Source organism: Hippopotamus amphibius, chromosome 2 (assembly GCF_030028045.1).
Source record: "Hippopotamus amphibius kiboko isolate mHipAmp2 chromosome 2, mHipAmp2.hap2, whole genome shotgun sequence".
Taxonomy (NCBI): domain Eukaryota; kingdom Metazoa; phylum Chordata; class Mammalia; order Artiodactyla; family Hippopotamidae; genus Hippopotamus; species Hippopotamus amphibius.
The window spans coordinates 51,359,140-51,374,702 of NC_080187.1; the positions used below are offsets into that span (position 1 = coordinate 51,359,140).

The 15,563-nt window shown below is 40.9% G+C and overlaps 1 protein-coding gene across 2 annotated transcripts in view; it reads right to left on the reverse strand.

Moving 5' to 3' along the window:
• Nucleotides 1-15,563, reverse strand: part of TJP2 (tight junction protein 2) — a 118,267-nt gene that overhangs the window by 81,874 nt on the left and 20,830 nt on the right. The window contains exons 1-2 of one of the 2 annotated variants that reach the window (XM_057720967.1): nt 11,986-12,006; nt 7,626-7,746 (exon numbers count right to left, since the gene is read on the reverse strand). The gene's annotated coding sequence lies outside the window, so the exon portion shown is untranslated. Of the gene's footprint in view, nt 1-7,625; nt 7,747-11,985; nt 12,007-15,563 lie in introns of those variants that run through there. The other variant, XM_057720969.1, reaches the window with a different exon arrangement.

Here is a 15,563-nt window from a genome sequence, read left to right on the forward strand (position 1 = left end):
GGATCCTTTTAGCAGAAGTTAAGAGCAAACAATGCTAGGGAATCACATTTGTGAAAATCTTCCTGTGCACTATTAAAAAGGTAAATGCTGAAAATGTCATTTGACTCTAGCCAATGAGCTAGGAATTAGAATCCTCAATTCAAATATCTAAGTGTCTAAGAATTCCAGTGTTCCCTCTCCCAGAATACGCTCCTTAAGAAAAACACTTTAATAAGGTAAAAATTTTTCTTTTTTAAGGAAAAAAGCCCTCATGTCCCATGCAAGGGAGGGAATCTAAGGTGAAAGAAGCCCAGGGGATTGTCCATGTGATACACAAGTCCTCTAGGGAGACCAGAGAGGCCTCTGGCAACACCTGAATTGCTTTTAAAAAAATTATCACCAGAATCCTCTAGCCCTAAGAATTCAGTATCCCTGATAGACACAGATGAAAATTGTTGAAGTGTCTCCTTGATTGTAAAAGAATCCTCAGATCTGAAAAGGGCCTCAGAAAAAAGCTGCAAACAGTTTTCCAGGGCAGCCGGGCAAAATAGTGCAGGCCTCTTAAAACAAAGGAAGCTAGGCCTTGGAAAAACATTTCCAAGTGGCATTCGATAAAACTTGAAAACATGGCTCATAACATTTGTTTCTATAAGGAGAGCTTTTTAAATTTCCCTGATGATAAGAATAACCTGAGGCATCCCAGCTCCCTCCCAGAGATACTGATGCAGTAGGACTGAGAAGCGCCTTGGGGAAATTTACATTTTTAGCACACACCCACTAGGTTGAGTCTTATCATCAGGGAGGTTAGGAAATTCTGCTAAAGGAACATTGTTACAATTCTCTGACCCAAGACAGCAAGATTACCATTTTGAAGCAGGTAAAACATTTTGAAGGTAAGAAAATAATTCTCTACTTGCAAAATGTCTTTGGTTTACAAAAGAAAGGGTCTGATCTTATAATCCTCTTGGTATGTTGATTTGCATACATATTTGTATATACACGTTTGGATTTCAGTTATTTTTAAATAAACAAATTATTTACACAAACCATACAGTAGATTATACAAAAAATAGTAAAATGCAACTAAAATGTCACCATCCAGAGCAAACTACTGTTAATAATTGGATGAGCATCCTTCCAGGTACCTCCATGCACAGGTAAGCAGGTTGATATCATATATAACCTTATACACCTGGGACTATGCTAGACATGCTCTTTTGCTACCTGTTATTTCTACATAGGAATATTGTTTGGCTAATTTTTTCATGGCAATATAAAGCTATATTATCATTTTTCTAGCTGCATAATATTCCATTTGTATGAATATAACATAATTTGCTGAATAAATACTTTAAAGTTATTTTAATAACTGGTATAGAGGACAAGGTAAAAATTGGATGAAACTCCTAAGATTTATTTTCCACAGATAATGAGAAAGCAAGTAGTTTGTAAGACTCAGGCACAATTCATAAGATGTGTATAGTGTACAGGACTTCCTGGTGGTCCAGTGGGTAAAACTCCATGCTCCCAATGCAGGGGGCCTGGGTTTGATCCCTGGTTGGGGAACTAAAATGCACGTGTGCCGCAACTAAGAGTCCGCACGCAACTAAGACCTGGTGCAGCCAAAATAAATTCATTAATTAAAAAACAAACCATATAGTGTATAGTGTACATAGTATGTTAGTAATGTGTAAGATGTTAAAAAACAAAATAAATGGAGTGTTTTTGTGTTAAATATAGATGAAAAGAATGAAACAAATGTTACTTATAAATAGAAGGGTTCTGATGGAAGGACAAAATAAATCATAAATATTAATATTGAATAAAATGTTAATAAATGTAATAACATCTAATTTACAATTGTATTTATTTAGATATAATATAGTGTAATAATATATTTTTATAACTCAGTTTATGTTATTGTTAATAATAAATACTTCCTATCTAATAAAATATTAATAATACATAATAAAGCCCAGCTCATGTTGCCTCCAGATTGACAGCTATATCATCCCTAAACTGATCACCCATTGGTAACACCCATTATGTCCAATTCTGGCCCCATGTATACTCCGCCCCAAAACGCAAGACAAATTACTAGTGAGCTGTAGCTACTGGCCAGGTATACTTGCTCTGTATCCCTCCGATGGGGCAAGCCTATGCTGGCTTCAGACACTTTTTACCTGCTAAGACCCCTTGTTCAACCACAGATCTGGTCTTTGTGACCACACCATCACTGGGGAAAGCTGACACCCCACAGAGATAGGACATTATGAAGATTGCAAGCACAGGGTTCCAGAGAGCGGACATTTCACCCTATTTATATCCTAACCTAATTATGTTAAAGTGTTTGAATCTTTTCCCCTTGCTTTTCACTGCATGTTTTCAAATTAAATAAATTGTGTGATTGGAACACCTTCACTTTGGTCTCTGAGCCTTTCTCACAGTATCTGGGAGAGCTTGCCTGGCAGTGTTCTTGGAGGCTAAGACTGCATCAAGGTAATTTCCCACACTCCTAGAGTAATGGAGAGAAGCAAGCAGGGTGGGAGGCTGTAATGAATAAAATTATGTACATAGAAGGTACATCAGATTCTTTGCTAATCTGGGCCATGAGGGCTAGGGTAATGTAAGAGTGAAATCTTTCATTCAATGTCAGGAAGGTATGGGCCTTTCAGCTTTCCCTGCCTCCAAAGTTATTATCTAAGTTTTAAAACAAATCAATTAAGATTTATTTCCAAGAGATTCAAGGCTTTCTGAGATTTATGTTCTGTATACTAAATCACATAAAGTTTTATGGGGCTGGCCAAAAAGTTCATTTGGGTTTTTTCCCATCTTATGGAAAAACTCAAATGAACTTTTTGGCCAGCCCAATAGCTATTCTTCCCAATGACATTTTATTTTTTACCTATCTTCCCTCTCCCTGATCTAGTTCTGCCTCTGTTGGAACCATCCTCCACTTGCTAAAGTATTTTGATTCTTGTTCTAAATCTTGCCATATGTATTCTACTGAGTTAAAGCCATCAGAAGAGACAAATTTAACTTTAACATATTATGAAGTCTCTTTCAAAGTGTGTTGCCACAGTTATTTTAGTTACCAGACTTAAGAGCTGAACTAAAAATAATCATACATATATAATTATTTTGATTTTTTGACTATCAATAATTATATTGCAAATATCAATGTCAAATATGAATAATAATTATAATTAAATAATCATGTACATTTTTTCAAAAATCTATAGTTTTTTTCAAGATCAGTAAAATTAGGATTATGTGGGGGAATTCCTATCCAGGGTGTTTTGTCTAATTTCGCTATACAATCAGATTACCTCTAAATGAATCAAAATTTTGGCTGAACTGAAAATGGCTGTCACCAACCACTCAACTAATGAAAATGTGAAGTACCAAAATTAGAGCTCCTCCTGACCAGAAGCTAATTGCATTATTTTATTGTAATGGGAATCATAAAATCAGCTTACTCCAGGATTCCCCACACAGCCACAGCACCAGGGGCCCAATACAGGCAGCACACAATGTAACTGCTGATGGAAAATTCAACAAGCCCCAGTTCTGCTACTTCTTAGGTTTATTGCCAATATTCAACTGTTTCTGACCTACAAAAATGGCAAGTTTCCATAGTTGGACCCAATGGTTGTGTGATTTGGTCAGCTTGTCTAAACCCTCTAAGCTTCCATTTCCGCATCTGTAAAATGGTGTAATGAGTTGTATTCAGTTTCCTCAAAATTTACATGTTGAAGTCCTAGCCCTCTTTACTTCAGAATATGATCTTATTTGGAGACAGGGTCTTTGACAGAGGTAATCAAGTTAAAGTGAGGTCTTTAGGGTGGGCCCTAATCCAGTATGACTGGTGTCCTTATAAAAAGGGTAAATTTGGACACAGAGACAGATGCACACAGAGGGGAGATGGCCGTGTACATGCTAAGGAGAGAGGCCTGGAACAGATCCTTCTCTCTTAACCCTCAGAAGGAACCAACTCTGCCAACAACTTGATTTCAGACCTCTAGCCTCCAAAACTGCAAGACAATACATTTCTGTTGTTTACACCACCCAGGCTGCGATACTTTTTTACTGCAGCCCTAGGAAACTAATACAAATCAAGATTACAGTTGGGGGACTTCCTAGGTGGCGCAGTGGTTGAGAATCCACCTGCCAATGAAGGGAACATGGGTTCGATCCCTGCTCCGGGAAGATCCCACATGCCGCGAAGCAACTAAGCCCGTGCACCACAGCTACTGAGCCTGTGCTCTAGAGCCTGTGAGCCAGAACTGCTGAGCCTGTGTGCCACAACTACTGAGCCCCATGCCCTAGAGCCCATGCTCCACAAACAAGAGAAGCCACTGCTATGAGGAGCCCACACTCCACAATGAAGAGTAGCCCCTGCTCGCTGCAACTAAAGCCCAAGTGCAGCATCGAAGACCCAACGCAGCCAATAAGTAAATAAATTGATTTAAAAAAAAAAGATTACAGTTGGACCTACACACCTCATAGGGTAGGCATGAGAGTTAAATGAAGACAACGCAAGTAAAACACGCAGCACAGAACCAAGTACACTGTCAAAAGCACCTGAATAAACATACAGCTCTCATCTTTGTTACCATAGGTTGATATCTCACTTCCTATCGGAATTACAAGGGAATTCTCTGCACAAACAATTTTTCTTCTCACCCAGCACAGCATCTCCAGGCCTCCGACGTACCGTCTCTGCTCCCGGCATTTCTTTTTCCCTCTTGCACACCTGGCCGACAACTTTCCCTCCTCAGGTTCCTCTCAAATATCAACTCCCCGCAGGAGGCCTCTTCTCACATAATCAGTGCCTCAGGCCTTCTACTCACATCCACAGTACAGGGTGAGTGCAGCCCTTTTCATACAGCAATGTAATTACTGATCCCAAATTAGACTCCCAAGTCCTCCATGACAAGCCTTTACATTCCTCTAAATTTCTCTCAGGCAGTGCTGTGTGAGGTGCTCATTAAATGTTTGAGGAAAGAATCCCTTCACCACAGGTAGGGAGACTGGCCACACACCATCTATAAACAAATCCATGCACTACAGCAGCTGTTAAAAGTACTGTCCAGGTTAGTGGTTCTCAAAGTGTGATGAGGAAACCAGAAGTAGCAGCCTGGATGGGAACTTCTTAGAAATGCGAATTTCTGGGCCTCACCCCAGACTGACTGAAGCTGCAACTCTGGGCGGGGCAGGAATCTGTGTTTTAACAAGCTCTCCAGGTGATTTTGATGCAGCTACTGCTCCGAGCATCTCCAATTCCATATGAAGAGGCTGGGCTGCTGGTGTGAGCTCCCCAGGTATCCCTACAGATGAGGAGCCCCCAGGGGAGAGGGGACTGCAGAGGGGCTCCCAGGGGCACAGAAGTAAAAGTTTTTAATTTGCACCTTCTACTTACTTTTCTATGCCCATATGATGGGATGAGCTGGTGATAACTCTAAAGTACCTAAATTACCTAACAATGCGAATCCATGTCTAAGAAGTGAAGCTCTACCCAGACTCAGCATCCTTCCTGAGAGCAAAGAAGCAAGGATGATTTTGCCACATCAGAAAAGTGAACACCAAAGCCTCTTAAAGTAGCAACAAGTAGGCAAATAGTGCTCTCCAGAGACTCCAAGATTGTAAAGGAGGGCAGCTGCAGGTAGAAGCTGATGATCAGAAACCTCAGGTCAAGGGCATGCTGGAAAGGGACCCTCCTCCACCCATACCAGACATTGCTAATGGATCACGACATTCTTACTCGACAAACATGGACAGTACCTATGAATCCTTCACTCCAGGCAGGCATGATCAATTGATCAGAATTGGCCCTTGAGAAAAACTTGTTACTATCATAGTTTAGGAGTGAAGTCTTCAAGCTCTGTAGAGTTAGTATAGAAAACAGCTGCTATTGCAGGAATCTCACTGAACTTGGGAATCAGAGGCTATGGAATCTTGGGGAAAACATTTAAAATCTTTGAATCTCAGTTTCCTTATTTGGAAAAGGAAGCCGGCAATAGCACCTCAGTAATGTTCGGAGGATAAACAAGATGGGTGAAAGCACCTTGCCCAGTGCCTGGCAAGTAAAAGGCTCTTAATAAACGTTTGCCAGACTGGAAACTACAGCCATGTGGGGAAAACCGTACCACCCAAGCTCACCTGAGGCTAATTTACCCAGAGACCCAGGCTTCAGTGTTTATACATGAAGGAGCTTTGGAGTAAGATGCTGACTTGGGAAACCAAACTGATGTTGAAGGGAATGTGGTCACTCCTATAGGGAATCAGAACCACGGAGATATTTATAGATATTTATCAGGAGGGGCTTGCTTGAGTCAGAAAGATCCTTCCCTCCAAAGACAATGCCAGCTCCAAGCCCGCTTTACCATACTCCATCCACCCCTCTAAATCATTTGACTAAAGCATCAGATCCTACCTGGAAATCTACTGTGAGGAAAACCACTTCTAGGGTCTGGGCAAGCACCTCTCTTATGTTTGGAACCTTTAAGAGCTCCATAGAGAACATCTCAGTAAATAAAATCCCCTCCAGCCCCGTCGGTTCAGTGGACACTGAGGACTTCCCTACTCAAGGGTCTGCATTTGGACAACTTGACTCCAAGAAAGGCCTTGGTATGTGCCCAGTGCTCGCTATATGTTAACTCATCCAGCTTCATGTTAACACTCTTTTTTCTTTTTCTTTTTCTTTTTTGGCCATTGCTCAGCTTGAGGGATCTTAGTTCCCTGACCAGGGACTGAACCCATGCTCTCAGCAGTGCAAGTATAGAGTCCTAACCACTGGACTGCAGGGAATTCCCTAACACTCCCTTTTTACAGATCTGGGGCTCACAGACATTAAGATGTACCCAAGATCACGAGTCAGAAGGCAGGAACACTAGGATCTGAACAGCTATCTGCTCTTCACACGCCACTAAATTCCAATGCTGACATGAAGCTGGAATCCACCCCAGCAGGGTCCTTGAGCTTAAACAGACAGGAATTATGAAACAAGCACATGAAAAAAATTCTAACCCCATTCCAGCCAGCCATGGACTGGCCTATAATCAGGGGTTAAAGTGTAACTAAGAACAAATACATCTCAGCATCTATCAAAATAAAATTTAATACCTTGTAAATCCCATTTAATTCATACTTAAAATTGAATCAGTAAATAGATAATACTCAGCTCTTTCACTAAAAGCCTGTACGTAATTAATCTTTAGAAGCCAGTGTGACTGATGTCTTTTTTATTTTCAGCAAAGTGCTTACCACTGTTATATAATTCTGCTACCTCAAAGATAACAGAAAAAATGTGACCTACCAAAATGACCTATAACCCTAGACATCAAAACACCTTGCTAGACGTTTATTCTGAACTGCAAGGGCTGCACTTACATGCTTTAGTAGGAATAACCTCAGTTAGCATTCACTCAAAACTACCTATCCATTCAGACCATAAATGCAGGTAAGATCTTTCTGTTCTTTGGGAAATAGGCCATTACAATAAAATTTTCTTGGATATTAAACAGTTTCACTATCAGCAACATCGAAAATGGTCACCTTGACTTCTAGGATGTGACATAATTTAAGTCAAACTTTTGATGGGGGAAAGCCAGTAACCAGGCTGATGAGAGACAAAAAGCAAGTACCTGGTAAAGCAGGCTGTCAGCCGGCACGAGTCTGTATTTCCTGGAGCACTTGTGCCAAGAGGTGTGGCTGGGGTGCCAATCCCACTCACAGGGAGATGACAATAATGTGGTACTTCGCACCCTGAAAAAGACAGTGTTGTTAAAAATCCAGCACGGTCATTCTCAGCTTGGCAAGATCTTCGAAATGCACTGAAGTTCGCACTCTGTACAATTTACCCGTTTATATAGTATGGCTTTTAATATATTCACAGACTTGTGTAACCACAACCACGACCCATTTTAGAACATTTTCATTGCTTCAAAAAAGAGACCCGGGGGCCTCCCTGGTGGCACAGTGTTTAAGAATCCACCTGCCAATGCAGGGGACTCGGGTTCGATCCCTGGTCTGGGAAGATCCCACGTGCCGCGGAGCAACTAAGCCCGTGTGCCACAACTACTGAGCCTGTGCTCTAGACCCCTCAAGCCACAAATACTGAGCCCACATGCCACAACTACTAAAGCCTGTGTGCCTAGAGCCCATGCTCTGCAGCAAGAGAAGCCACTGCAATGAGAAGACCGCACACCGCAACGAAGAATAGCCCCCACACGCCACAACTAGAGAAAGCCAGCGTGCGGCAACGAAAACCCGACATAGCCAATAAATAAATAAATAAATTTATTTAAAAAAAAAAAAGAAAGAAACCCAGAATCCTTTAAATATGACTCCCCAATCCTCCAATCCCTCCCCTTCCCCCACCCTAGCCCTAGACAACCACCAATCTAATTTTGGTTTCTATAGAGTTACCCCTTCTGGAGACTTCACACAAATGAACTCACACAATATGTGACCTTTTGTAACTGGCTTCTTTCACTTAGCATAATGTTTTCTATTATTACTTGCATCCACACTGTACATAGCCTGTGTCAGAACTTCACTCCACTGTATGAATATATCATAGTTTACTTACCCACTTTACAGCTAATGGACATTTGGGTTGGTTGTTTCCACTTTTTAGCTATTATACACAAATGTGTATATGGACCTAGTTTTCATTTCTCTCGGAAATATATCTTTGAGTGAAATTGCTGCCCCTAATGTTTCCAGTCTTCAAAAAATGGAAAAAAAATGAGTAATCATGTGAAGTTTGGCACATCAATCCGCCTGGGGACCATCCTGAGGATCAAGCTCTTATAAGAATTCACTTTTCAAGTTAAAAAAAAAATACTCAGCAGGTGAGAAAACATCTAGAGAAAACTTTTTTTAAATTGTGGTAAAATATAATATTTTATATATATAAAATAATATAAAATTTACCATCTTAAAGTGTACAATAGAAAAAACATATTCCACTAAAAGGGAATTATAATACCGGCTCATCTCTATATTTTTATATGGGTTGCTCCCAATCAGAGAAGATGGCAAATTCTTTTTCTTTTTACCCCTCATCCCAAGGAAACCCAAAGAAATTCCTTCTGGACATTTTTATGAATCCTGCATGTGCCTTTCAAAACAGCACAAGGAGGCAAGCTCATTTCTGGGCTGGGCCTGGGCCCCAGCAGCTTCACATGGGGCATCACAGAGAACACTTCCAGTGGGAGGAGGAATGTGGCTTCTCACCAGCCCTGGACATACTCTTCTGTTTGCTAGACAAAGTGATATTGTGGCATCTGTGCAAAACACTCCCTACACAATGAAACAGAAATAAGAAATAGTGTTCATTTTATTTGTACAGGCAGGGGACACATTTCCCTGCTCCAAGGATCAGCAGGAAATGTGGGCACAGGCTAAAGCAGAGCCATCTGGATATCCTACAAAGCAAGCAACAGGATTAGAGCCCAGCCCATATACAGTTTCTATTATTACTTCCCATGATAAGTAAATGCCCAGCAAATCAAGATGGGCTTGGTTATATTTTTGGCCTTAATATGAAATTTTCCTACAGGTGTCAATTCCAAAGAGAGTTTGCTTCTTTTATTAAAATGACTTGCTTTTTGAATTAAATCAGTTTTCTGCATTTTGATAACATCCTGATTTTAATTTTCTTTTATGATATTGCCTGAGGTTTTCGACATGTACAGGAATCACCAGTAACAATCAGCCATTTCTGAAATACGCTATTATTGACTAGGGCTACCTTGTCAATAATAAGCTTGGAAGAAAGAGTTAAACAATACTCTTGGTGTCCAATATGTAAAATTTTTGTCAGGTAACATGAGTTAGTGCTGGAAAAGTTTACAAAATTTTAAAAGGAAAATCCATAAGTGGCTCAGTATGTTTGCAATTGGATGTTAATTATTTTTTTTTTAAACATCCCGTGTTCATGGATTGAAAAATTTATTTTTAAGATTTATTTATTTATTTATTTTTGGCTGCATTGGGTCTTCGTTGCTTCTTGTGGGCTTTCTCTAGTTGTGGTGAGTGGGGGCCACTCTTCGCTGTGGTGCGTGGGCCTCTCACTGCAGTGGCTTCTCTTGTTGCGGAGCATGGGCTTCGTGTGGCACACGGGCTTAGTTGCTCTGTGGCATGTGGGATCTTCTCGGACCAGGACACGAACCTGTGTCCCCTGCATTGGCAGGCGGATTCTTAACCACTGCGCCACCAAGAAAGTCCCTGGATGTTAATTCTTTAAAAAAAATTTTTTTTTTAAATTTGTGGCTATGTGGGGTCCATATACATATGTGTAAGTCATCCAATCTGTGCTTCAATAAACTTGCAGCATTCAGCCAATTGGTTGGTAGCTAGTTTTGGCCTATTATGAGATTACAGTTTGCAGAGTAGAAGCCCCAGCACAGCCCTGTTTGCAGACAGCAAGACAAAGTACTAAAGGAGAAGGGGCTTGATGGTGAAAGAATTCCTTGAGGTTTTGAAAACTCAATCATGACCTGACTTCCAATTATGTTTTAAAACACAAAAAGAGCTGCTCTTAAATATTATGCAGTATTATATGTACGTCACAGCAACTGGAATATTTCTTGAAAAGAATGAAAGGGACAGGGACTTCCCTGGTAGTGCAGTGCTTAAGAATCTGCCTGCCAATGCAGGGGACATGGGTTCGATCCCTGGTCCAGGAAGATTCCACATGCTGAGGAGCAACTAAGCCTGTGTGCCACAACTACTGAGCCTGCGTGACACAACTACTAAAGTCTGTGCACCTAGAGTCTGTGCTGCACCATAAGAGAAGCCACTGAAATGAGAAGCCCGCACACAACAAAAAGTAGCCCCCGCGTGATGCAACTAGAGAAAGCCCTCGGGCAGCAACGAAGACCCAAAGCAATCAATCAATCAATTAATTAAAAAAAAAGAATGAAAGGGACAGAATTCTTGGAGGAAATACCAGCCCCACTATTTAGTCAACCAGCTCAACTGAAATCTCCAGTGAGAATGCTCGCGGGCAGATTTCCCTCCATAGAAGCACAGCCAACCACCTACCTTCTTACCACTGAGATGTCTAACAGCTACAGGGAAGGAAGGTATGGGGACAAAAAGTTTTCAGCAAGATCAGAGAACTCTGAGGTCAAGAGAGAGCAAGTAGGATATCATGGAAAGGCCCTCTCTAGATGTTTGTGCCTCCAAGTATGATTCAGTCCATCTGGACCTTCCTCTGGCTGGGCATCACCTGAACTGACAGTATCACCTGGAAGCATATTAAAATACGGACTCTCAGGCCCCAACACATCTGCAGAATTGGAATCTGCATTTTTTTGAGAACTTTTATCGAGATACAGTTAACAGACAATAAACTGCATATATTTAGAGTGTACTATTTGGTACCCCAATCTCCCAGTTCATTCCCCCCCAACCCTCCCTGCTTTCCCCATTTAGTGTCCATATGTTTGTTCTCTACATCTTTGTCTCTAGTCCTGCCTTGCAAACCGGTTGATTTGTACCATTTTTCTATATGGAATCGGCATTTTAACAGAGTGGTTCATATGCACATTAAAGGGTGAGAAATAAGATATCAAGGTGCCTCTAAAGGATTTAGAACTCATTAATAAAATTAATCAGTAGGAGATAATCCGTCCTAGGATATGGAGAAAGGAGAGTTTACCACAAGGTGAGGGATATTTATATGTCCACAGGAAGGCTGTATCAGGTGATAAGAGAGTCAGCAAACAAAAAATGAGGATCAGCAAAATACTGTTTTGTCCACGTATATTCAAAGAATTCAAAGTATTACAGATATAAGGAAGATCTTGACCTGCGATGCAGTGCTATTTCATGAGGCTTAAAGGAATGTTCTCTTAAGAAAAAAAAAAAAGGAACACTCAACTTCCCTTATTAAGGATCACTTTGGAATGAATAATTTGACTTCTGTTTGACTAAACTTGGGAAATTGAGGAGAACCGGACAACCAGAGGTGGTTCTACCTAGGGTACTTACTCATTCCGATGGCTGGAAAAGGTTATCTCCAAAAAGAAATGAACAATGTGGCGATCAGCTTACACATCTGAATCACACGTGTTTGTTTAGGGTGAATCCCTTAATGAGAGCCAGAAACTAAGAACATCCAGTTGCTGTCTGAGGGCCAAGCCCTTGATCATGATGACTCAGGCTGTTTCACACGTGTAAAATTCGAAGCCTAAATTAGAATTAAGGAATGGTAAAGATATAAACCATGTGTATTACAGCTTCCCAATTCTCCAAATTATACTTCCAGAACAAGCATCCCTCATTATTCTCAATATTCCGTACTTGGCCTTGGTCAGGAAGGACCTGACCCTTTAAATTGTCCATTCATCAACAGGCTCTGGCATGACACGTGAAATTTGTTTGCCATCCCTAACAAAATGTCCTTCCAACTCTAAATTTCTGTCACTGGGACAAAGGTCCAGGCTAAGGTATACCCAATCTCTAGGGGCTACTTGAAGAATCACAATTTGGTCATTACAAAATGTTTTCCATAGCCATCACTAAACACTGACCGACATCACCTCTCCTAGGGTCACTCTTACGTCTTTCACCCTCTACACACATACACACTTCCTTTTACTTTCAGGACAACAGCAAAAGCATCATCGTCACCATCTTTCCACCTTAGGATTCCATTCTAAAGCATCTCTGAAATTTCCCAAAGAAATATCTAATTTATTTCCAAAAAAACTACCTTTTAGATTTCAAGAGGATCTACCTAAATCAAGTGTCTCAACAGTGGTACTGTGGACATTTTGCACTGGATAATTCTTTGGCGGGGGTGGGGAGGTGCTGTCCTGTCCATTGTAGGATGCTGGGCAGCATCCCTGGCCTCTACCCACTAGATACCAGTACCACCCCCACAGCCCTGGGTTGGAACAGTCAAAATTGTGACCAGACACTGCCAAATATCCTGTAGGGGACAATTTTTGCCTCTTAACATCCTCCCTTGAGAACTACTAACTTAAGTGATTACGGTAATCCTTGTAGGAAGATGGGACGATGGATGATTTTTTTCCCCTCATTTTTCTGAATGTATATTGTTTATATGATAAAAATAAGCTAGTGACTTTCTATTTTTTAAAAAGAAATATCATTAACTACACAGATACCTCAAGTTGATCCTTGAGTGAGTGCCAATGTGTGGCTTGTTCAGTTTAAAAATTGAATTCAGTCTTTAAAAATATTGTGAGAGACCTCCCTGGTGGTGCAGTGGTTAAGAATCTGCCTGCCAATGCAGGGGACATGGGTTTGATCCCTGGGTCGGGAAGATCCCACATGCCCCGCGTAACAACGAAGCCCAGTGCACCACAACTACTGAGCCTGCACTCTAGAGCTCGTGAGCCACAACTACTGAGCCCAAGTGCTGCAACTACTGAAGCTTGCACACCTACAGCCCATGCTCCACAACAGGAGAAGCCTGCACACCACAATGAAGAGTAGCCCCCGTTCACCACAACTAGAGAAAGCCCGCACGCAGCTATGAAGACCCAACGCAGACAATAAAAATAAATAAATAGGGCTTCCCTGGTAGCACAGTGGTTAAGAATCCACCTGCCAGTGCAGGGGACGTGGGTTCGAGCCCTGGTCCAGGAAGATCCCACATGCCGCGGAGCAACTAAGCCCGTGTGCCACAACCACTGAGCCTGTGCTCTAGAGCCCGTGAGCTACAACTAATGAGCCCACTTGCCACAACTACTGAAGCCCGCGCGCCTAGAGCCCATGCTCCACAGCAAGAGAAGACAACACAATGAGAAGCCTGTGCACCGCAATGAAGAGTAGCCCCTACTCTCCACAACTACAGAAAGCCCACTCGCAGCAACGAAGACCCAATGCAGCCAATAAATTAAAAAAAATAAATTAAAAAATTAAAAATAAATAAATAGATAAATAAAATAAATAAAATTATTTAATTTAAAAAAATACTGTGTAGCATACAGACATCTTCAGTTAAAACTTCTCCTCAATGTGTAAAAGACTCAAAAGAAGGACTTCAGAGAAGAAAGTCAGGATTGAGGCCTCTTAACCATTCAGAAATCCTTCTTCAACATGGTAAATCAGTGGGGCCGTAGAAAGAGACGTGAAGCAAAGACTGCTATTTCAAGAGAAGTGTTTACCTGAAACATAGTCTGCATGTATGCTTCAGTCAGAAAAATACTTGTATTGTAGGGAAAAAAAAATAAGGCACAATTTACTTCATTTTCAAGAACTGCTACGTTTACAGACAATGTAAAATTTTTTTCAAAATCATAAAATTAAAATATCTGAATGTAAACATGGGCTCTAACACACCCATTACTTCATCTTCTTGACTGCTAGACCAGGAATTTTCTTAAGAGTATCATTACCATGAATTTCATTACTGACCATTTTAATTCAGTCTGGGAAGGCCATATCTGCCAGGAAGAAACAAGTTCCTATTTGCTGAGACAACACAAATTTGGAATCCGAGCTCAGACTGAACTTGAAATGGAGTTTAACTTTAGCCATAAAAACGTAGTGTGCTTAGAAAATGAATATGCTAAACAAGATAAAATGTATACATTGCTGTGCGGAGCAATGTTACTTAAAATGCTGATAAATGGGAGGCTAACTACACACAAAAAAAGCAAAGAAACAAACTAGTTCTCAATGAAGAACTCAACATCTATTACCCTTATGACAGGGATGACCTTTTCTTCCACTTAGGCCCCCGAAACACACACAAAGCATCTTCTGGTCTCTGCTGCTTACCCAGGGTGCTGCCAAAGGTTCACGTGTCTTCTGCTCTCAGGTAGAAGTTCTCTTTTGTTAAGTGGGGTGATACCAACTGCTGCTTCCAGAATAGCCATATATTTCTTGTACCTCATCTTGTCTCTCTCAGTACAAGGTCAAGTAAATTTTGGACACTGCTCCGCTGAAGCAGATGAAGTAATCTTTTTCAATACTGGAAGCCGCTCTGCTTTTAGATGCTCAGCGTATCCCTAGCCAGAACTATTCAACTCTACCGTGGGGGGTAAGGCGTGGGGGCGAGGCTAAGGCCAAACCATGAATAAGTAAATAAATAAATAAATAAATAAATAAATAAATAAATAAAAGGCTAGTTCAGATTTCCCTGCGACGTCAGTATTATATAAGGCTAGAGAATTCTGAATAAAGCTCTAATGAAAATGATTTGCAGGACGACAGTGGTTGTAAACACAGCGATCTAACGTACACTCCCCAATTAATCCGCACTTAAATCTTTGAGGCCACTAATCCTTCAAGTACTAATGGCACAGCAGGTGATTTATCTCAAGGTCTAGTAGTAAAATAATAATTGGTCCCAAAAAGCCTGCATGCCTCTGGGTGAACTAAAATCAGAAGCACATCTGTTCCTTCTACAAATACCTCTTTCTAAAAGGCTGCGCTTGACACTGAAAAAGGAGTTCCAGTCATTTACAGCAATGCATTTCTAAATGCTATAAACCTTTTGCTTGTGTCAATTGCAAAGCGAAGATTAATTAATAGAGAAACAATTCTGTTGTTTTCTTTAAAAAATATCTTTTTAAATACCTCTAAAACCCAAC